This window comes from Apis florea, unplaced genomic scaffold, assembly GCF_048593485.1.
Source record: "Apis florea isolate Af1SG1 unplaced genomic scaffold, ASM4859348v1 contig_1794_pilon, whole genome shotgun sequence".
NCBI lineage: Eukaryota > Metazoa > Arthropoda > Insecta > Hymenoptera > Apidae > Apis > Apis florea.
In genome coordinates this window covers 303,744-329,235 of record NW_028256482.1, presented here as the reverse complement: position 1 = coordinate 329,235, position 25,492 = coordinate 303,744, and the positions used below count along the sequence as shown (strand labels likewise).

The following is a 25,492-nucleotide window of genomic DNA, read 5'->3' as shown; positions in this document are numbered from 1 at the left end:
AATTTTAATTATTCGATATGGAAAATATTCTAATTACGAAAGAAAAATTATTAATTAAAGAATGTCTAAAAAAAGAGACATATTTATCTGCATCGTTCTGCTTCGAAAATTCAACTCTTTCAAAACTTATTCAAAAAGCTTTCATTCAACGAGAATTAACATTCCTCGAAAAATGATTTCTGTACTCTTACGTCCACTTCATAAATTGCGAATAATAAAATAAATAGAAAGACAAGGAAATGTGCACAATTGATCGAAGATGATCGCGTATAAACCACGAGATTTTCATAGCGAGACGCGCAGGAGACGAGCGTGAAATTTTAATAAAGGTGTACGGTAGGAAAATTCTTATCTTTAGAAAGGAAAGAATGTTCCTTGGCTGTCAAGACTTAACCCAACCATGTCGAGGCGGGTTAACTCGACAAGTGTAACAAGACATCGGATGGAAACCAAGAGAGTTTCAATGATTCTTTTTTGTCTTCCATCCTCGAAGCGTGCTCGTTTCCCCTATCTAATACCGAAATTTAACGTAAAGTCTCTTCTCCGTTTTTTCTCGAGGAAGTGATACGGTGACAGATAGTCCATGTTCCATCTTACAGGAACAGTTCTTGCGAGAAGATAGCATGTTATTATCTGCGAGAACTTGTCTCTTCATATTCCGCGGGGTATTACATTTCACGGTGAGAAGGGCGGAATATGTCATAAGGGATAGTAGGAAGCTGTGTAAAAAAAAAAAAGTTCTTACAAAAGTTGTTATTAACAGTTTTTTTTAGAAGAAGACACGAAGAGATCGCGCAATTCTAATTACTTTAATTCGAAGCTTTCCTTCTCTTTCATAAATTTAATTCAAGAATTCGAGTTAAAAGTTATCTTGCAATTTCTTTTTACCAAATTATTAAAATTAAATTTGAAATAAAAGAAATGAATACAAGGATGATCTTTGTTCAAATTCGTCTATAAAAATTGTTGACCGATAATTACCGAGTCGCGTGGATTTCGAATTTATTATTTAAAGGCAGACAATTTCGATTCTAGAGATAATAATTTGGTGAATCGATAAATGTACGAAAATTACAATTTCACAAAATTGTTGAAACGCGACTCGTCGCGTGCTCGCTCGAGCACAAACTGAAATTAAATATCTCTCTCTACGAGTGACATTTTCTTTTATATACAGTATCGAACTAATTCCTCGATTGTTCGCCGGTTATCGATCATAGAGACGGTATTCATCGGTACGAGGGTGTGATTCAAAGTAATTGTATCGCGACGTGAAATATCGACGTGGACAGAGATCGGCCAGTTCGATTGTTTCAAATTCCATTTGCGATCGAGTAATACCAGTCACCTTTGGTTACACGAGAGTCATATCGAGAGAATAGTAATTAAGGAAATGACTGTAGGGACTTGGAACCGAGCAACAACGCACCAATCTCTAATACTGGAATGATCGATCTCTATCGTATATAAACGTGACCCATTTGTGACGAGTAACCCTTTAAACGAAAACGTCCCCTTCGAGCCACAGTTTCTGACATAGGAATTCTTTTCGTATTCTTTCATACGATTCCGATTATAAACATTTTATTTCGTCATGCAGTCGTTTCAGACAGTTTATTCTCGCGTATACGTCGTTTATTAAGTTATAAGTGATTTATTAAATTTCCTTTCTTCTTACAATTCTGTACAATTTTTCTTCTAAAGATATTTTCTAAGATATTTCACGAATATATTAATACAGTGGATTCGACGATTAGATTCGAATCGCAGATTCTCTTGGATTAGGTTATTGCTATTGTGATGCTAGATGCATTTCAAATTGAAATTATTGGAAATAATTTATTAATTTGATTTATATAATCTTTTGAGAATATTATCATTTGAAATATTAATTAAAGTAATCGTAGTCAATGATGGAGATATATTAAATAATCATAATTTAAATTAACGTGTTGAATCAATTATGAATTTAAAAAATAATTTAAATAAATAAATTGAGATATATGGAAGTGTGAAGAATGTACGAATGACATTCTCTTTAGCATCCCAGTTAGAGTTTTATAACTTTTTAGAGTTAAAATATTTCAAAATTGAAATCATCTTTTTTTTTTTATTAAAAATTAGTGTCGCCATTTTGATTTCCTTAATTAATAAAATTTTATTTCCTTGACGAAATATAATTTCAAAAACAAAATTTTCTAAAATGTTTCTCCCAAAATCACGAGAATTTCCCTTTTATTACGATATTAACTTCGTTAAATTTAAAAAAATACAAAATGATTTATATATAAAATTAAAATTGAATAGAAAAATAAGAAATATCATTTAATATGTATAGGAGTATTTATAGGATTAGAACAATTTTAAAGTTAACAGAATCACCTAACTAGTATGGATATTGAAAATTAATTATTATAAAAATAAATAAAATTAGATAAAATCCTAGTAGATCTTTAATAGAAAAATATGGATGAAAAGAAATTTCATAATTATTAAAGTTTGATCCTAAACATTGATTTAATCTTCATTTCAACAAAGATTCTCGTGTAATTTTGCTCCATCCTGCACAGTTGAATAATTATTACCAAAATGTCTGGGATAGAAGTTAATTAATTCATCCAGAAGACGATTACTGTAAGCGTTTTATCTTTCACGATAAAAAAGAGAGAAAACTCGAAGCAGAAGCGATTCAAAGGTTTCAAAGGTGTTTCTCGCAGAAACCGATTCGAACGGATTTTTTTTTTTTTTTTTTACGACCAGTTAGGCGAATCCCCATATCTGGACGAAACGTTTGCGGTCCATAGTAAATCTTCGACCCTCCGAGTTTCGAGATAAGGGTGCGCCTCGAACATTTTACTCGTAGTTTCAATTGCGCGGACATCACAGCGTTTGTTTGTATCGAGCTCCTTCCCGGATTTTCGGTCGATACCGATACAAAGTGGTTCCAATGGAGCTTGATGGACCGGAATGATACATATTTCTAACATCTTTCTATTTTTCTCTTTTGTATCTCGTGTCTTTTTGTCATATAGTTCACTTTCAGTCAGAATATCGGTAATATTATTTTTTAAATAAAGCCAGTCATCGTATTTCCATAATTAGAGTAAATTTAAAGTTGGACCAGTATTAGTTTCGCGAAATTTTAAAAATTCGATATTTTTAACAAAGTAGTAATCACTGGATAATCGTTAAAATTGCCATCTAATTACATACTCTGCATCAATTATCGAGTGTAATTAATTACGCTTAGAATTTGATAGCGTAGTATTATCAATTACTGTTAATGATCAGCGCTGAAACTCAAATTACGAAACCGCAGTTATACAATTAAACGGGTATACCGCAGATGATGATACGTGGAGGTGATGAAGAAACGAATGGAACAAAATCTCTTCAAATACAAAAGTGTGAATTGACAAAAAAATTCGAGTAAGTAAATAAAATTTTTCGCAATAAAAAAATAGGACCTTTTATTATATTTGTATCGACTTTTTTTGGATGATTGAAAAAGAAATAATAAGAAAAAAATAGTTTAAATTTTATTTTCAAATTTATATGTTTAAAACTTTTATATTGAAAAATAATACTGAAAATTTCTCACATTGTAATAAAATTATATATTCTTCTTTCAGGTAAGTTGCAGCATTTTAACTGTTCAATCAAGATGATTAGAATCGCTATTTGGATATATGCTGTAATTCGGTGAGCTGTTGATATTTAGTTAATATTTATTTCGAATAGAAACATAATTGCATACGTACGAGTATATTCAATTATTTTCATATATCTCTTGCCTTACATTTACAAAAAAAAAAGAGCGAATTTTTTTTGTATCGTGTATAAACAAAACACGTTGTACGATAAATCTAATGTTAATAAATTAAACTTGTTATCGTTTTATCAACAAAATCAAAACGTGATTCACACTCATCTCTCTCTTTCTCTGTCTGTAAATTAAAGAGCTCATCCTTTATATCTCAATCTGAGAGAGAACAAAAAGGAAAAGAGGGAGAGAGAGAGAGAGAGAGAGAGGAGAGAAAAAAGTGTAACAGAAAGGCAGGAAATAAAAGGAAAATAATACGGTGAGAGAAAAGGATGCGTTCATCATTTTGAACCGACTATGTGTGCATTTCTTAAATGGCGGGCCAACGTTATGGAACTTTCGTTGTTAGTGGGGGAGAAAAAAGAGCGGCATTAATTAAAGAGGCGGCATTATGAATAATAGCAGTAATAAAAGGAACGTTGCGTCCACGTCTTTCTACGTGACCAAGCCACTGGCTACGGCCTTTATTATAAATGAAAATCGTTCTTATCCGAACCGTGAAATATCACGAATCTTTACACGATTTATGCTCTTAATGTAACGAGTTGGTGATTAATCGTGGTATCTGAAAGGATTTAACATTCGGCCAAATTTATTAATTTTGGTATAGGTTAGAATGTCAATAAATTTGAACATTGAAACTGCTAAAAAATTTGGTTCTACGATTATAAAATCGTGCTTGTAAAGATTAAAGCGTTGAATTATGTCGATATTACATAAATTTTGCAATAAAAGTAATAATAGTTAATAGAATTATTTTGAGGAACTTTTAATTTTTATGTTTTTTTTTTTTTTGATAGTTGGAATGAATATTGGAAAAATAAATAACCTTTTGTCAAATTATTTTAAAAATTCGATTATTTCTCGCTTAACGTAATAACGATTTTTGGGAGAAACTGTTGAATTTCTAGGGAGAATAACTCATCGGCATTCATCTTCGCTAAAGAAAACATCGTTCCAACGTTTCGAACGTTTCGAGAAATTAATTCTCGTTCGAACGTGGAATATTAAAGTGGAAAGAATCCCTGAGCTGTAATTCGAACTAATATTATGTAAAACTTTTTGCCACCCTGTCTTTAAACGACCATATTTTTCCTTCGAAAAATAGAAATCCTATTTTTCGATCCTTCCTGAAAAAGTATTCGTTTAAATAAAAAATAAAAATTCCACAAATAAAATGTTACCTTATTATAAAATCATCCATTGATTTTGCAGATTTGCAATACAAATTTTTTCTCCTCTCCAATTGTTATTCGCGATGTATCTTTCGAATTAGAATTATTCCAATAAAAGGCTTAAGTCATCCAATTCTTAACCTTAAAATTGTCACTATTGAATAATCATTGAATTGAGAAAAAGGTCGAGGATGGTTTCATTGCAGGCAATGAAGTAGAAACGTTGAAAGTAGATCAAGTATCAAAAAGACCTCTCGAAAGGAATTTTGATCGCGTTTACATTTATTCAAATTAAAAAAAAAAAAAATTAACAACGATATAAAATCCTTTTACATCTCATCTCAGTTCGTTCGAGTATTCATTTGAAAAAAAAAAAACTATTGATTAATAATTCACGAAATTTCAAATTCATATTGTTTCTCTCGAGAAAATTTAAAAATTTCTTTATTTCGATTTAACAATCAATAACGAAACAAGTATAATTCAAAGAGAGAGAGAGAGAGAGAGAGAGAGAGAGAAATTAGAATTCAGCGAAAATAACATTGAAAAATCCTCTCTCGTACTTGCGAGAGAATCATCTTTACACGCGAACCCTTCCCCCTCCCCCCTCCTCTCTCTCGAGACTCGTGAAAGCTCGGGAATCCGCGACGTAATCAGCATAGCGTTGCGAGAGCAGTTTCCTGTTGCCGTTTCGCGCCATTACAAGATGCAGGGAAGCCCGGTGGCACGTTTTTATACGAGATTGCCATATCGTACCGCAAAGCAGCTGAACACGCTTGTTCAGAACCCGACGAACAAGCCGGAACGGATGGGAGCAAGCTAATGCAAACAACATCACACTCCTCCCTCGAAACGGGACGGGAGCCACCGGTTATTTTTCCGCCAAGAAGAAGCATGCAACGCCCTCCTCGCTCGAGATGTTTCGCTCTATCATTATCAGATCGTGCGCAGTGTCTCCTCCCGTTTGTCGAGATCGTTCTGTACGTTGGAATAGAAACGTCGCGTTCTACGTGCTTCGCGAAAGTTGAGTAGAGAAGACGTTGCATAACGCGCGAAAAGAATATCCCTTTATTCGGTCCATAAGCGGAATTGCGGAAATTTAAATTTTTTTTTGCGACTGTCGGCCGTAGTTTATCGTGGTTAGAATTGTAAAAGATGACGGCTGAAACGTGAAAGAAGAATTTTACGAAATGCTAATTTTGAAATTGATGTACAATTTGGTTAAGCATTTTTCTACGTAATTATTTATTGAAATTATTTCTTCGTTAAAAATGATAATGATAATGCATTATCATTTTTCATATTATATTTGTTCATTTTTATCGTTTTTTAGTTTTTTCTTCTCCGTATATGGAGGATTCTCTTGATAAAAACAAAGAAACTTAATTTTGATTTCAAGAATTGCATATTATATTACATTTTGCTCTTCCTTTCATTGGTAAGATATCGAATTTGTTTGAATTTCTTTCCTAATTCAACTGTTTTTTTTATCATTTCAATCTCATATTTTTAATTTCCAATTTTGATCGTGTCCTAAAACAAAACTGCCAGAGATGAGGAAAATTTTAACGATTGAAGTTAAGTTATAGAGCGATCAATTATATATAATAATTCGAACAAACGTTGATTGGAGAAAAATATTTACTCTTCGTTAACATAATTCTAATCTAAGTTTCACGAATATTCTTCTACTATGGATGTTAAAAAAAATTCGCCCGAATTAATGAACTTTGCTCGTACTCCCATTTTCAAAAAAGGAAAGAGAGAGGAAGAAGAGAAAGAAGTCGAACGTCAATATTTGCCTTTCGAAGAGGGGATCATCGAGTCTCTTCTCGAGCCGAGGCGGTAAAGTTAAGTGAAACGCCCTGTATATTTCGAAAGCTCCTAACAAGGAAAGGAGGAAAGATACTAGGAGTTGATGATTTATCGTCGCCACGAGCAACCTTCTCGAGCTTCTGCGTTTCGGCAACCGACCACGGGCACAAAGACATTTTAAACGTGACGCGTAGATATATGAAACGATTATGCTCGCCGAAAGATAATGCCTCGCGCGGAAAACTTACGACGAACGATCATTTCCCGAGCGTTTTTCCACAGGATTTTTTCGAGAAAATATTTTCCAACGATTTCGATGCTTCTCTCTCTCTCTCTCTCTCTCTCCGTATCGTTGATAAATTATAAATTGTGAATAAGATTTAACGTTGTTGTGAAGAATTGAAATTTTTTATTCCAGATTTTTTATAACGTTTAAATTAATGGAAATGTACTTAAATTAAACGGAGGATTTAAATTTGTGTAATCGATTCGTGGAAAAAACGTATTTAAATTTGAAAATCGCCTGTTAAATGATGGGGGAAGGGGAAAGCGAGAGATTAAAATACTAAAAAATTTAAATATTTCCTTGAATCAAATATTGAATTTGAAGACACTATTTCGTTTAATCCTTACTATTATTTTGTTATGAAAATCAATAATTCTATATTCAACTTGTTTCGTCTATTAGAAATTTATTATCCATTTCGAAAATTTATTTTCCTTAAATGTTTACAGCATAATAATAAGTGAGGATTAAAAAAGGAGAGGAGAGGTTCGAAATCGAGGAAAGTAATATGAGAATATTAAAATGGGAATTTATTACACAACAAAATTGGATTATTGCGAAACGCGTTAATTATCATACGCCAACAAACTGATTAATTAGGAAAATTAAACACACCGCGCGCAAGATATTTCTTCCATTTTCGAATATATCGGAAGTGGAAAATCTCTCTTTGTTCTTCTATCGGCCGCGCCCCTCGGTTTTACCACTGTAAACGGATTAACATGACAGAAATTTTATCGTTGCCTTTATAATATTCGTTAATTAACGGCCGATACATGTAACGATCCCCGTGTAATTGCGCGGGTTTAATGCAGACGCGCGTAAATTGATTATCGACAATTACAAAATGGCGGAAAATTATTAACAAAGTTTCGAACAATTTTCGAAGGAATATTCCGTTTTTCTCGATATCTCGAAGCTTTCTCTTTTCTCGCCATGTTGGAAAAATTTCCAAGCATCGATTCGACTTCATTTTCGCGATATTCCAATCTTTTATAGGAAGATGACGCTTTGAATCCTTGTTTTATCGAATCTTTTTATCGGTTTGTTGGATATTTTTTTTTTTTTTGATTCTTAGAAATTGGGGAAAGAAAAGCAGGAATACGATTCAAAATTAATTCGAAGAGGGATATTCTCGTGAATGAAACACGATCAAAACGATATAATATCAGAGAAGCTAATAGATAATGCGTTGACACGATCAAATTTTTTCAAATAAATGTAATAGGACACATTTTTAACCCACTTTTTAAACAATTCAATATTTATTCATTACTTAAGAGAAGCTTTAAGAGAAAGAAATAAAGAAATGTGATTTTTAACCTGGAAAAAAAATTCCGTTTCACATGACGTATGCAAGGCTCATGAAATTCACTCAACAACCAGAAACATTTTTCCACGATATCGGTAAAACTCTTCGCCACGCTGCTTAACCTCGAATAAATAAATTTGCGATCCGATAATTTCCCCCGATTCGATGAATTTTTATCGGTTTTTACGGTCCCTCCCCCACCTCCTCCTGCCAAACGGCTTAAGAGAATTCTGTGTCAACCCCAATACTTTCCTCACCCCCTCACCCCCGTCGGTCGAGTGTCGGTTCGCTGTTGAATAAAAAAACAGTTCGACGTTCTTTGAACACGAACGGGAGTGCGAAGAAACCGATTCGAGACCCGGAATATCCGGCGAAGGAAAATTCTGGCGACTCTTGTGCACGGAGATAGGAAGGATTTTCTTTCCCTTTTTTTTTTTTTTCGTGCTAAATAGGTCGAGAGGATCGAACGGATTGTTTTTACGTTGGGGCGTTTCTGTTTTTGTCGAAGAAGGCAGGAACAAATAATTAATCGGTAAAATGAAAAGGAGGTAATTAAGAAATAATTCGTTATTATTTATAATTGAAATGGATCGAAAAAGAAAATTCGAAATTTAACATCGCAACATTGAAAACTATTCGTTCCAACTATTATATCTGTATCTCGGATTTTCGACGAGAGATGAAATTTTTTTTTTTTGGAAAAAAAAAAGTCGTAAATATTTCGTCGTACATACGAAGCGAAATCTAAAAAATAGCGAGTTTTATCTTTTTGAGTTTATTTATCAATTGAATTTAACCCATGCTTTTCCTCCTTAATTGGAAATGCTTGTCGAGGCAAAACACCAACTATATATTCGTTTCGAGTACAATGATTATTTTTTAAAACATTCATCTCGATAATGCGACTTTCTCTTTATTTTCAAAAATTCGAAGAATTTTTCGCCATTATGAAGGAAAGAATTTTCCAAAAAATTTACAACTCGGCTCGTGGTCTCATTACTTTTTTTTTTTTAGATCAGCGTAGATCGATCTTCGTACGTGGAAACAAGCTCGCGTAATATCACCTCGCGTTCTCTCGAGAATTAAAAAGATGGTTGGGCCAGGGGTGGGGAGGGTGACGAAAAGAAAACATTTACGACGGATTTTCAATTACCACGATGTGCTTTTAAGAAATACAGAGGAGAGAGAGGCCACGTATGGAGAGAGGCAGCCACCGTCGATGCATCTTCCTCTAGGATTCCTTTTGCTCTTTCTCGTCGCGTTTAATTTTTCCTCGGAAGACGGAGAGACAACGGTCGATCCTTCTGGAAAGATCCGCTATCCTCGATTTTTCTCAATTCTCATTTACCCCGTGGATTAATCAATTTTCAGGAAAAAAGAATTTCATCACGAGTTTGTTTGCTTAATCTAGATTTTTAATCAAAATTCCTGGGCATTTGCCACGCTCGGTTTTACGAATATTCATTCCACCCCTTCTCTCGCGATATAAAGTGATTTTTGTTTATCTTGCCGTTTAATCCTGATTGTGCGCGGGGAACGTACACCAGCGATTGTCGGATCGCAATGATTTTCTTCCTTTCTCTAAATCGAGATAATCGTATAGAAAAATAAAATTTTATAGAGAAAAAGATAAAAATTGCTTAATCTTGTGCTTAATTTTTAATAATTTTAATCGGGGAGAATTCGTTGAAATTCTTCCAAGCAAGAAACGTATTTGCCAAACCAATTCGCTCGACCAGCAAGAAAAATTCGACGAATTCGAACAAAAAACACGCGATCTGTGTTGAAATAAGAGGAGGAAACGGTCGGAGATCTGTAATACCACGATGGTAGCAAAAAAAAGGATCGCAGGAAAAAATCGCAGGAAGCCTGTAACATGTGTTAAGCATGCGGTTTCAGTGGCCTTAACTCGTCTGACCGCGAGCGCCACCATATGGCATTTCTTTCAACCAACCTTTGCCACTCTATTATTCATCGCCACGTTACGCATCGTAACGCGTCATTTCCTCGATGGGCACACGACAGTTGTGAATTTTTATGGGCAACAATGTTTGCTCGAGTATATTATAGTCGTATTATAGATCACAAAAGTCTTCATTACAAGGAAATTCGCTAATCTTGGAAAATTTGATTTTAATGCAGACTGTAATAGGTTAGATTATTTTTCAATGGAATATATTCTTTGAAATCAACTTTTCAGTTTTTCATATTTAGTATTTGAAATATTTTAAAATATTTATATAATTTTTGATGAATAAACCTATTATAATCTGTATATTAATAATATCTCGTATAACAGAAATTGTTGTTGATTTCGATGAAACAATTTATTAGTTAAACTTTTATAACTTTTATAAACTTTGTGTTTTTACTCCCATCAAAGAAATCTTCTTACAGTAAGTTTGAAAATTTATTGAATGATTGAAAGTAAAAAATATGATATGTGAGGTGAAGAATGAAAAAATTGAAGAATAAGTTAAGAATGTGTACTTATAAATTTAAAATTATAAAAATTTTACATAAAACAATATAATATTAAAATTGAATGATTGATGTAAATAATGTAGCACCGATTAAATTGCTCTGCCAAATAAATATGGCAAATCTCTCTTGGGCAAATAAAATCAAATAACGAGATACATTGTATCGAAAAATATTGAAATATCGAAGACATAAATTATTTGCTTGAACGTAATATAAACTCCATAAAGTTTAATAAATAGTTAAGTAAAAATAAAAAGAATTATATGATACGATTTATATATTTTTATTATGTTTTTTTCAATTAATCCAAACGATTATTTATTTCAATTATTTAATCCAATATTATTCGATTACTAGGATCTTGAAAATTTTAAGCATAACACTTAAAAATTGTTGATAAAGGCAGATTCAATAACGAATCAACATCCTAAAAAATAAAGGACAAAAGGTTATAAACATGATCAATAAAATAGCGCACAGGGATTGGACGAATGATCAAAAACATCGAATCGACAGTTATCAAGAGAGAATTCGAAAAACGAGTGAATAGAGGCCTCCCATTGTGACGTGGAAAGAGATCGTTTATCGTTCGAAACGAATCGCGTATAAATTTCGTTCCGAATGTCTCGTCAAATAATTTTACAACGAACGCATTAAACGCCTGTCGATCGAACAACGAGCCCCTTTGTTGAAAAATAGGGGACAAAAGGAAAGATATGGAGGAAGGTGAATACCGAAGCGCCAACGTGCGGATAAAAAAGGAAACACGCCCAGGTTATCCGCGACAACCGAATCCTGATATTCCTCGTCCCGCTTTTCTCAACGCATCCCCGGATAACTTACGCTCTGTTTGACATCGGTTCCTTCAATTTTCCCCTCTTTCCTTGCCCTCCGTTCGCGCCAAGAGGCGCTTATTATCGACGTTCGTTTACACTCGAGATCGCAGATTTTCTCGAGCCTGTTAAAGGTAATCTTGCACCTTGCAGCGTGACACGGTTGGAAATTGACGCGTGTAACGCGAGGCAGCTGGTCGGGATTATTGGGACGGTGTCGAGGATGTTGTAAAAGGGTATCGGTTCTCTTTCGATATTAGACAGCTACGATAGTTTTATCGAGCGGAAGATATCGGCAGATTTTGCTTTTGATTTTCGCGAAACTTTTAAATTGTCGTTCGAGTTACTAATTTCCTTCATTTTCTCATCGATTTGAACATGCTCGTTCAAAAAATTTTTATGCCAATTACAAATTTGCAGATTCGAAGCATGGTTAATTTTCTGAAGTTTTTGAATTAAAATCAAAGTTTCAAATTTTCACTTTTGCCTCAGTTTTTCATTAGTGTTATATTTCTTCTTAGAGTTATTTCCTTAGTCAGTTCCAAGATATTTAAAAATCTAAAAATATAATATTACAATCAATATTAAAGTAAAAATTTTACTCGAGTTTATTCCCGTATAATACTTTAATTGAAAAGAATTAAAGGTTTTCTTTATAAGACACTCACCAAGAAATATTTACCCTCGTCAAACTTCCTTCCTTCCTGAAATTTTATCATTACCAATCCTTTAGACAAACAGATTTCAAGGAAATTAATTTTATATTTTATCGTGCGATCTCAAAATAACGCATCACTTATAACGAATACTTCATTTGCACCATATAATCGTTCAAAACGTGTATCGATACAAATTAACTCCATTATATATTCAATTTATAATTCCTCTCCTATCCGGTCGTCCATTTTCTTCGATCACGGCCATCGAGGCTATTAAAACTATCGGCCTTAAATATATAAAAGTTGGGGAGGAATAGTTGTAGGACAGGAAAAACAAAGCGGTGCGGCGCTGCGGGGACAATTAAAAGTTAATAGCTTAATAACAAGCCCCTGGAGAATGTAAGCAATTTGAGGGAAACGATGGTCGTTTTCGCGAGTAAAGGGAAAGAACGTAATCGTGTCAGGACGAGCAACCCTGTGAATTCGCCCATTCCGCATATCGTTAAACGCGTTTCCATTCGCGGACAGGGCAGCGGTTTAATTTCAAATTAAATTTCATTCCGTTCGAAAAGAGTTGGGGCTGCACGACGACGGAAGAATCAATAGTCTTATTATTGTTCGTTCGGTTAATTCGAATTTCTGCCCGCTGCAGACATTTTTCTTCCATCGTCGTGGAATTATTAATCTGAACGATGATAAAATTCGATTTTTTATTCTTTTTTTTTTTTTTGTGACAAGATATTGTCTCGAACCAATTCTAAAATTGTAATTGCATCTATATATGCACTTACTGGCAAAAATTAAAAAAAACAAATTAACCGTTGGAATTGAATAAGAAGATAATAAATAATCTATATATCGAATTTTTCCAATCGTAAGTTTCTTGTAATTTCAAATTATTCTTCTTATTTATCTTTGAAGCTAATCATATTTTTAATTTAAAAAAGTATATTTTTCAAAAACAATATTCGATGCGAATAATTCTGAACGATTTGATAATTAACTGATCATCCATGATTTAAATTAATCTAATTTAAATTTCTTAGCATTCCAAGTATCCGTGTTTTATTCCTTTTATCCCAAATAAAAAGCTAAGTTTATAGATAGAAAAGTTTATCAATGCACAGCTTTTCTATTTTCGTATTACATCCTTATCGGGTTCATTGACGTCTCTACCCGAGCTTAAATCAGACGTTCCACTGTTTTGTAGTACTCAGATACCTCCACTCTAATCAAATTCGAACCAGGTTGAGCTTTAATCCACTTTCGTTGCGTTTGCAGCCGTGGAAACGCTGCCTGTCATCCATTCCGAATATTTATTCGGTATTAAAGTGGAAGCCTTTCGTGATCGCCTCGGGGAACAACAATTCCGCTTAAGGAATTCAACCTGTTTCCAAAATTATTGATCGAATACCACGCGCGATATTCCACTCGAAATGTTAAATCGTCGATCTCGCGATATACTTGGAATGCTTTGTGGAATCGATTCACCTTCCCTTCTGCTCGTTTCGTCTTCCATTAAATCACTCAACGTTGTTAAGAAAAATCTTTCATATTGCGTTTCGACGAGGAATCTCTCTCTAATATCATAGTTGCTAAACAAAGCAGATAGATTTAAACAGAACAAATGAGTGGGATACAATTATATTCTTCTCGTTGTAATTGTTACTAACACTCTATAAAATTGTACTATTGAAAAAAAGAATAAATATATTATTCATCATACTACAATCATAAATTTAATAAGGTTACATTTTTCAAAATGAAAGAAAACACTGTCCATGTCTTACTAGATTCAATTCGAAACTTGAATTGCTTTATATTCGAAAAGAACGAATAACAATTAATAATAAAATGGAGGAATCGATTTAATTATTATAAATATTACAGTAAAAAATATAGAAAATAAAAAGGAATCGAAAATATAAAAGTGTACGTTTGAATTATTTTATCGTATCATGTTTATTTTCGTTTGTAATAAAATAAATAAGTAAATATATCACAAATATGGAATACACTGTTCTCTCGAAAGAATGATTAATTTTCTTTTTTCTCTTTTTTTGCTGATCTCGCTATTTTTATCGAGTCTAAATTTTTTGAATTTAAACAAAGGCCATTGTTTTTTTATAATCTTAAATAATATTTTCAAAATTAAGCAAGAATTTTAAAACTATTATAAATCAGAATGAGAAACTCGATAATTAAAATACCCGCCTAAAATGCGAATGTAAAATGGCCGACGGTTAATGAAATAACGAAAGGATACGGAACAACGGACGCAGGGGGTTAATTATTAGGATGATAATGACACGTCGTGATAAATTCGCGACCAAGTTAAATGGGATTTAGTTTTTATTAAAGGCGGCACTTTTTCACCTTGTTTCATTAAAGGATGATCCTGCAAGGTGACGAAGATCGTCCCTAGAATATTTTACGTACCGTGGAATCTTGTTAAAAGCTTATCAGCTCCGCCTAATTCTTGGCTTAATATACCTACGTGATCGATCAAAGTACTTAATCCCCGCACGAAGTAATTAATTTGCGCGAAATTTTGAAAAACCACCGATATTCGATTTTCATCGGGTTGATGAAATATTTTGGAAATTTTTAAATCGAATAGAATGATAAAATAGAGGCGCGTTATTTTAATCTTCTTAATTTCGTATTAATCGTATTAAATTAAATCACGATTTGGATTGGAATTTAAAATAAAAAGAAGGTATTCGATACACATTTCGAGAATTATCAACAAGTGCACGATGCAGGATTTTAACGTGCTAATTTACGACCTACTAAATCATCCAACAATATCCCAAGCTTCATCGTCCCCACATCCCACGGTTAACCAATCCCATAAATTAAAATCTCTCGCTAATTTGACCTCTCTCCAAATCGTTACACTCTGACTATCATCCAATCACCCAATAACCTCTTAAACCAAAATTAAAACAACATGCATCGTTTGAAAGACGAGGCAAAAAGGATTTTATATACAATGAGAAATTTTAACGATCTATATGCATGAATAGAGGTAATGACAACGCGTACTTTAAGATATAATACATATACAATGTATAAATTATTGAAATTGTTATAATTAATATTTAATTTAAATTAACTCTAAGAATTAATAATTAGAATTTTAGTGAAATTTTATAAAATTTCCTGAATTGAACTGATTAATGATAATGGAATTAAGTGAACCGAAACATGAACAGATAATTAAATAATAAAATTATGATATTATAGTAATCAGTGTCGAATATCTTATATTTTCTTTTCATAGTTTACTTCATTTTAAAAATTTGTTTATAAATATCAGGTCCATCTTTGTATCAAAATTATGATGCAGCTATATTAAATTTTATACGATTATTTGTATTATTTATGAAAAATCTTACAAAATAAATTTTGTCAATTATTTTATATCAATAAGATCACAAATATAATTATAAAAAAAAAATACACATACGATTTCATTCAAAAAACAATTTTTTCCGCTTTTGAATAACTCATTGTCGAAAATCCGTCGTAAGGAAATATAATCGAGAGTAAAAGTAAACGAATCGACGCTGGCGCCACCTTCTTAACCTTCGATCGCCTTCCACTTCCCCTTCCTCCGCGCCGAATCCCGGCTCGATCAGAGGGGAACACGCGAAAGGTTTCAGGTGAAAAGGGGCCAAAAGGGGTTACGAGAACGATACTCTTTTAGCACTTCTCTGTAATAAGGTTCGTGTCGACGCGTGCCGCAGCCAGTCGTGGTCGCGCAGATTTTCAAGACGCTCTGTCAAAGGGCTTCACCATTCCCCCGTCTCGGGTTACCAGATTAATACGAGTGGCCTGGATATATGATACACGCGCGGTAAGAGGATTTACGGATCATTCTGTTGAATAAACTCGTGGCTAGAAACCTAGTAAACACGAGAAGGTATAAACAGTGGTGGGGAGAGGGGAGGAATACGCGCCTCCTTCCCCCTCTTCTTCCTTCCTTCCTCTCTCGCAGCCTGCTGCTTCTTCTTCTTCTTCCACACTTTTTTTGCATCTGTTTCCGCATTTAAGTTAAACGAGTCATTTTTTTTTTTTTTTTTTTTCCGTTTTTTTAACTTGACTCGACACGAGTCGTTATGATTCGTTCAAGGAATAAGTTTATTATATAATACATATAATGTATAAGTTATGGAAGTAACTTGAAACGTTTCTTCAAGTCTCTCATTTCGAGTATTATAAAATTCGAGGAGGAAGAATTTAAAAAGTGTTTAAAGTTCACTAATGATTCGAATAAATTGTGATTAGTTTTAACTTAAGAAGAGAAAGAGATTCTTCGAATTTGAGAATTGTAAAGTGGAAAATTAAAAAAAAAAAGAAATAAACTTTTTCTGAAGAAATTAATTTTTTGAGAAACACGATATCAATATCGATAGAAATTTAATTAATATCTCTAATGTAAGCTATAAAAAACTTTATTTAGAAATTTTTCAACAAAATTTTACTGATAATTAATGAGTTGAGAAAAGAATCAGTAATAACGAATAAGAATTTTTAAAAACGCTACCTTCGACATATTCGATTACTTTTGATACAGCAATTTAATATCTCTATTTTCTTTAACTATCTCAATGCTATACAAAGCATTAATTAAAAAGTTAATTGAAAAAGTTGAAGATAATTTGTTCAAGTTGCAAAATATAAATTACGAAACTTTTACGATATGTATTTTTAATATATATATTATTATTAAATTTGTAAAATAATATATAAGTATTAAATAGCATGTAATATCGAATTATTTTATACGTCACTTTATCGACGAGTAGCTCTCTATCCGTTTGCTTACGATGAATATAGTATCGTACGTATTCGATTTTATTTGTGTACACAAGTCGGTATCATATACCTTTCAAATCGCATTACACCAAATTCCCTTTCGAAATTCGATTTTCCCTGATCGAAGATGCTTCTCAAACAAACGTGAAAATACGTATCAGGAGAGAGAGAGAGAGAGAGAGAGAGAGAGAGAGAGAGAGAGAGAGAGAGAGAGAGAGAGAGAGAGAGAGAGAGAGAGAGAGAGAGAGAGAGAGAGAGAGAGAGAGAGAGAGAGAGAGAGAGAGAGAGAGAGAGAGAGAGAGAGAGAGAGAGAGAGAGAGAGAGAGAGAGAGAGAGAGAGAGAGAGAGAGAGAGAGAGAGAGAGAGAGAGAGAGAGAGAGAGAGAGAGAGAGAGAGAGAGAGAGAGAGAGAGAGAGAGAGAGAGAGAGAGAGAGAGAGAGAGAGAGAGAGAGAGAGAGAGAGGGAGTAATTTATTAAGATTACGTAATCGAATCGTGGAAATTATTTTGAACACTTTTGATAAATTAAACTATAAATAATTGATGTCAATTTTTGTTTTCGCTTTCTAAACGATTTCTATAAAGTGTTCCAAAAATAGGAAATAGCGATTTCTGATTAATTCTGAGAAAAGAAATTGCGCAACGGTGACAAAGAAAAGTTTTCTTGTAATAAGAATATCATAATATTAATATTTAGAAAAAAGAAATATATGAAGGATACTTTAAATTATTCGAAAAATCGTGAAACTATTAATTAGTGTTAAGTTAGACTGATAATAAATTTAAAAAATTAACTAATTCCGTTTGATTATTCCGTTTGAAACTGTTCAATTTTAAAAATAAACGAATTTTAGAAAGGGAAAGATAACATATGATACTTATGTCACGTTTGAACTTTGAAACAGGAATGTCGATTAAAAAATAATAAAATTTTAATATTCGTGACATTTTTCAAAGATATTCAACATTCTTTCCATACCTTCCCCCTTTTTTTCTTTTCGTCGTAAAAGATACTATATCCACGGAAACATTTATATCACGTACGCCATCACCATACGCCACCCATTGCGTTTCTCGAGATAAAATATTTTTTTACGACCGTTTAATGTCTTCCACGCGTTTCTTCCTCGATTTTATCGCTTTTCCCCCAACGCGAAATAACCCCGGGTGTCATCGATCAATCCTTTCTTAGCGGATCCTTTTTAACATTTAACCGAACATTTAACTGTTATCGACCGAGTCGTAAATATTTAAAATTTCGTTAAATGTTATTATCGATCGAGTCACGATTCTGTTTGCCACGCGTGTGTTTGCGTTATGGAATATTTGGTATTTTCCACTTTAACCTCTTTGGAAAATCACGTGCCACGGCTTTCAATTACCACAGGCATCGAACCGTTTTACGCGACTATTTCATGTACCGAGAGCGTCGCTACGCGTCCCATATATTTCTGAGTGAACGCACATACAACGTTCCTGCCCTCTATGTGGCGTTCGCGGCGCGAAAGAAAACACTATTGCGTTTTTCCCTCACTTGTTGCCAAAGGAAAATATTTGCGAGCAGGATATAAAATGAAGCCGGACTATCGAAGGAAAATTTCATTTCCGATATTCAATACGCGTTTAAATTATATCCCGTGTCCAATTATTAACCGACGATCGAGAAACGCTTTTAATCGTTTGATCGGCTACGGTTTTCGATTTTTTTTCAATTTTTTCCATTCGATATTAAACAGACCTATCGATACAATTTCATTCTTCGAATTCGACGAATATGCATACACGTATATACTCTACGAAAATAGATTATTAGATTACGTTGCACGATTGGAAACCTGAAACTTTAGTATTTGATGATGGATTTATCTTCTTTATCGTATAAAACATCAGGATAAGTGATTTTTTTCTTACAGTTACGTTATGAATATTTACAAATATTTAACGATTTGGATACATTAAAATAGAAGTAAGTAAGTTTCGTAAGAAAATGTATTTTATGCAATTATCTCTAAATAATAAATAACCTTAAATTTATTAAATCATTATTTAAATCATTCCTTATAATAAAACCGTGAGATTGAAGATTAACGAACATCCGTCAAAGGAATTGGCCGATCTCGATCCCTGTTTTCGGATTTCACAAGCTGTGGCAACCGCGTTCGGTCTCCGAAACTCATTGACAACTGCGTTTGTAATTAGTCCAATAATAAGCGCGCGTTTGGTTTCTCGGTAATATCGATGCATATTTCAAATAATCGTGAGCGGTTCGCGGTCGGGAAATTCGATGAACCGGACTCACAATCCGGGGGGTAAGGAGGTAGAGGTGCATAAATTAAACGCGTCAAAACCATTTGAGTACCGTTGATTGATTAACTTGACGAGAGATATCGGGGACAGAATTTCGATAACGATCACGAATCAGCATCGAACATCTGGGTCCTGATATTCGAATTCGAGCGAACCAGGCCAGCAAAAAGGATGCGGTTCCACGTAAATAGGGGATGAACCGCACGACTATCATCTAATACCTTCTTCCTTATTCGCACATTGGATTTTTATTTATTTTTTTTTTGTTTGTATAAATTATGTCGTGTTTCGCGTTGATAGTAAGCAAAAAAGAATTATTTTTACTAGGAAAATAGAATAGTGCCGAATAATCGTGAAATTCATAAATAGTTTTAGCGAAAAATGACGATGACGAGTGATTTAACGAAGAGAGTTTTCCATTGTTTCATCATATTTAGTATTTGAAGAATTAAAAATGTGGAAAAATAGTATAAGTATGCAAATATTTTTTAATTAAGAATTGATCGATCGTGAAAAGGATTTTAAGCTGTTTCCATACATTTTTCGTTTTATAAGTTTATTGGATCGTGTTTATAAAATATACTGCTTCAAATTAACATAATTTTGTAGATATTTCACGAGAGAAAGGAAAAAATAATCTTTGAAATAATCTTTTGTTCTTTCGATTTTGCAGTGTGGATATAATTAGAAATAAAAATTATCTTAAAAAACTTTATTTCCTTTTAATATCTCATTTTTTTTTTCATTCAAAATTTCACGCAAGATATATTTTAATTGTAGAAATATCTAAAACGAAAAATATACGTATAATTAAAGATGTTTTAATATTAACAATTTTTTAAATGAATGCACTTGTAATTAATTTTTATGACGCATGAAATTTCATTTTTTTGAAATTGACAAATTACTATCATCTATTAAATTTTGCCCCGTCATTGTTGATAATTAATTAATTTGTTACACATTACTATACAAATATTCGTTTTAACATTCTTCAATGTACGCATAGAACAAGAATATTTTACGTTATAACAATTGAAAATTCCCATTAAACTCGATTTATGGTAACAGCGAATTTTTTCTTCCAAAAGGAAGTTGCCCAGATGATTAATTAGATTTAAGAAAATATAATATTATATCTTATAATAATTGAAATAAATACCATTTGATATCGATTTCCATATATAGCTCTGAAAATAAGTATAAATTACGATATTTTCTCGTTCAATTTTTTTTATATATGTAAAATAACTTCGATGGAATAAAAACTTGGATTATAATATATATTTAAGAGATAATTACAGATCAAAAAAAAAAAACATAAGTAAGCTTAAAAATATATTAACAGATACCCAAAACATGTAAAAAAATATACTATATTCAAACACATATTCGAACTTCGAATGGAAGAGATAAAGAAAACGTTTAACATCCAATCAGTATAAATTTTCTATTCCATTTATTTCACTTTCGATTATTAGAATATTACAACTTGGAATAGTTATTTCGACCAAAAATTGAATCTAGATCATCTGAAAAACTTTGCTTTGCGACAACGTATCTTTCGTGTTGTTTTTAATCAAGAATAATTCGCATCTTTACACTGCAAAACTGAATTTGAAACACAGCGAAAGAGGAACAAAGAGGGACAATATTCCACGTTTAATAAGAAAATACAGGAATTTCTTTTTCTCCTCGTGTATCTCACGATTCCATCGACCCGCAAAAACGGGTAGGAATCGCGTTTGATATTCCCGTGCGAACGTATAGAAAAATTTGCATTCCCTCCTCTTCCCCACCCCCGTCCAACGATATCCACCGAGGCAAAGAACAGGTATGCGAATTAGCGGAACAATTTACGCTCCATTCATATTGTAACGAATATATTTCCCGAATGAAATATATTTCTCGAACCCATTAGGCGATTTATTGTCGTGGAATATAAAAAAAAAAAAAAAAAAAAAAAAAAAGAGAGAGGCAACACGCCGGAAAAATGGATTTTCTTTGGCGGCAGCTGCCGGCTGCTGCTTCCGAAATAAACGACACACGGAATCAGATATTTTTGGGGAGGCGGCGGGCGCATATTTCGCCGTTGAATAAATTTTCGAATCCCCCTTTTGTTCCGGTCAACAGTCCCCTGTGATTCAAGTTACACGGCGTTATCGATATGTAAAAAAAAAAAAAAAAAGGAAAAAAGGAAAAAAAAGGAAAGGAAGAAATAAAAACGTTGTACTATTTTTTTTCTTTCCTTTTTTTTTTCGCGTAGTAGTTGCATTTGTTTGCGTTAATGCATCGGCGAGCAAAAGTCAAAAATTGAAAAGCCGACGCGACGTTTCGTTTTTTTTTTTTTTTTTTTTTTTGATGAAAAATTGATACTCATTTCGAGGTGGTTTATTCGATCGGTGATCAATCACGACCCATTTTTCCTAGTTTGCTTTGTGGCTGAAATTTTTCGATTGTTCGTGTCTAGAGAAAAATCTAATGATGAAAAGCAGGCTTTCTTTTGAATTTTATTTAATCGTTGTTTTAAAAATTAGTGTATTTAAAAATTTTATTTCTGTATAATCAAAGACAAAAGTTTTTCGAGCGATAAATTCCGAAAATTTTATTTGAAATACTCTTTTCCTTAAATTATCCCCATAAGAAAAGGATATAATAGAAAAATATATATGATACTTTTCGTGATCTGTCTCGCTAAGGAAATATTATTGTCTTCTCTAAAAGATATCGTGTTAATCTCGCGAAATTTTCCAGTAATTTATTTAACAAGAATTGCAGCACGCCAGGGGTTGTAATTAAACGAAACAAGAAACGTTTTCTTAACAATAATATTTCTCTAAATCTACGATTTCAAATTTTTGGGATAAAATAAAGCGAACTTTGATTACAAGTGAATCGAGTAATATCTCAGAGTAATTTACACATTCGAAGAATTATAAAAAATAATCTTAATCGACTCGTTAATTGGATCAGTTCTTAATTAGAACGATAGAACGTTGGTTATTCGAACAAATTTGTGAATATTTATGATAACTCACGAAACAAACATATCAGAGAAGATAAATCAGATAGTTCAAATACGTACTCATTTTCAGATAATCGAAAGTCGGACATTTGACGTTTAATCGATATTCTACTCTACTCTCTTTTTCAAAACTAAAATGTTACGAGATAAAATCAATTTTATTTAAAGCTTTTTAAAGCCAAATATGTAATTTGTAACATAATTCTAACATTAATTTAATTACTTAAAAAATTAATACCTATTCATTCCTCGTCAATAAGAATTTAAGTAGACAATTTTCTCAAGAATATTTGAAGAAAAAAAAAAAAATTATCAAGTTCGATATTTCGATAATTCCAGTAAGTTAATAAACAAATTTAAAATGCGATTCGAAATTTTCCATAGTTTCTGCCAGCTCGATTACGAAAATCGAGATAAAAGAATTGATTTGCTCAATTGACACGCTTTTGCTTGCGGCCAGATTTGAATCAGATTTCGTGTACACATTTTCGATTTTTATCGATAACAAATATCTATGCGTATAAATTACAAAATAAGGGACATGAGAAATGAGTACTGTTTTATTTTCATAATATCAGTATCTTATTTTCAAATCAGTCATCAGAATTAATATTTTTTTTACAATAATTAAAACTATTGTATATTTCATAAAAGTGTACAGCTTTTTCTTTTTTGCCAACACGAGGGAAAATAATTTGAAGTATTACAAGCGAAAAGCTATATGCATCGTGTGTCATATTACGAATGATAAATAATTCATGCTGAACAATTAAAAAATTTCCCCTCGAACATTTCCGCAAAACTACGCTCATTAAATTAATTCGTCCCGGACCAAACTGAGCCAAATCAATTTCTCAGTTAGTGAACCGTATATTTGGCAAGATGGAGGGTAGATTGGTGAGTGGATATAGTAGATATGTACACGCGTGTTTGTGCACATGTTACCGGATAGAAAATTAAATGACGTCTATTAGGGTTAGCAGGCAGGTTACTTTGGCGCGCCTACTAATGGACGGCTTTCGGTTTCGTGCGTTGCAATTCCGATGCGTGACTTTCCTTCCCTTTAAACGGAGGGCGCAACAATTTCAGGGAGGGGGAGGGTTCGCAATGATTGACTCGCAGAGTACGTGGGACGACTGCCACGTCGCTTTGCCACGGTAATTCGGTTACTTTCTCGTGGGGGTTGCGAGGGTTGTAATATTAGTCGGGTGCGCTTATGAACCGTGGTATTTAAATATCTGTGTTTTCAGGGGTTGAAAGGGGTTGATTATTAGAGGACAATCGCGAAACAAAGTTTTATTTATTTATCTATAAAAGGAAGGTATAGAAAAATTAAATTAATTAAAATTGTCTCGAGAATATATTATATCAATACTTTAAATATATATATTAATGTAATTTATATTATTTATAATTTTTAATCTTGTACAAACTCGTTCTTGTGCATAAGATGTCACAATACCAAGATATATTTGTTTTTTTCAGAATGAAGAAGTTATGAATATTGTAATTTAAAAAAATTTATTAATTTACAATACGAGATATTTTTAAGCAATGAACTGAATTGATTGAAGAAATTTTTTAAAAATTATAATCATGTACTTAGTTTTATTTATTAAACGTTCGAAAAGAGACGTCAAAATCTTAAACTGAAATGGAAATATAATTAGTTACGAACTTGTCTACATATGCGAGTTTCGAGCAAAACTTTTTAATTGGAAATTAACGTAGAATCTTGAACAAGCATCTTTGATAAGATTCCGAGTTTAACGAAAAGCTTAAGAAGAGTAATTTTCAATTATTTATAATTATTTTAAATTCAAATTTTAATTTTAAAAAAATTGTTGTAACACTAAAATAATAATAAAAATTAATAAATTGAAATAAAAAGAAAAACTATTCACCAAAAACAAATCGATGTAGAATTTCTAATATTTGCTTTAAATTATTCTCGATATAAACGTACTTTTTCCAACGAAATATGGAAAATTCACTGTTGCTCGCAAATTTAGATTATTCAATAAATGCAAAAAAGTATTATATTACATTTTTGAAAATATTCGATACCGTTTTTGATATCTGTCGATGTACGAGCGTAAAAGTTCTCGAGAATATGAAACATTTACCGTAGCTGCTTTAGAATTCTTTCCTTAATGAAGAAATTGTGGAAGAAGAATTTCTCCTAGGAATCTTGTTTTCATATATCTCGAAATAAATTAAGAAGAACGACCTCTTCGGCTATTCATAAAACTCGAATACTTCTCTTTCATATCTTTCGTTTCAGAGATTCTGTTCCACCGAATATTTTATCAGATAATCACTGATAATTTAACAATTTAAATTTCTCCTAACATTGCACATTAAGCCTCGCATCGAGAAAATTTTAAATTTTAGTTAATTCACGTGTAAACTTTTCTACTTGAAATTTTGATACTTTGTTATTCAATAATTTTTTAAAATTAATGAATTTTCGAACAATATTCAATTTTCCCGAATAAAAATTACAATTATTCACATCACATTAATATTTTCCATACATGCACGCTATTCGAACGAATAAGATACGCGCGGATTAAAAATTTTCGCTTCCCTCAACCTCTTCTTTCTCCTCGCTGTTAGAACACCGTTGGATCACGATTTCCTTTATTTTTCATCGCTTCCTAGACCGGGCGAACAATTCTCCAAAAGTGTTGTAATTTACAGCATGACCAAGTATGATTTCGAGCAGAAATACCGCAGGATCACGTCGCTGTGTGTACGTGTGTTTCATCCCAGGTTTAGGAGAAAGCTTTGACTGTCAAACTCGTCCCGTCTACCAAGATTTCAAGGAAATGAATTTTCGTTTCGTATCGTCGTGGGACTTGCGCCAAATTTATACGCCATATCCAGAGTTGAAGCTCCATTATTCGAATCTTAAACTTAATCTCTCAATACTCGAGAGATTGGCCGT

At 32.6% G+C, this 25,492-nt stretch overlaps 2 long non-coding RNA genes across 2 annotated transcripts in view; both read left to right on the top strand.

Annotated features, from left to right (window-relative positions):
- LOC147658623 (uncharacterized) overlaps positions 1-25,492 on the top strand; it is a 194,177-nt gene that overhangs the window by 127,228 nt on the left and 41,457 nt on the right. The window lies entirely within an intron of this gene.
- Positions 10,343-11,164, top strand: LOC147658624 (uncharacterized). Its single transcript, XR_015293565.1, has 2 exons — positions 10,343-10,563; positions 10,813-11,164. It is a non-coding gene; the product is annotated as an uncharacterized LOC147658624 (long non-coding RNA).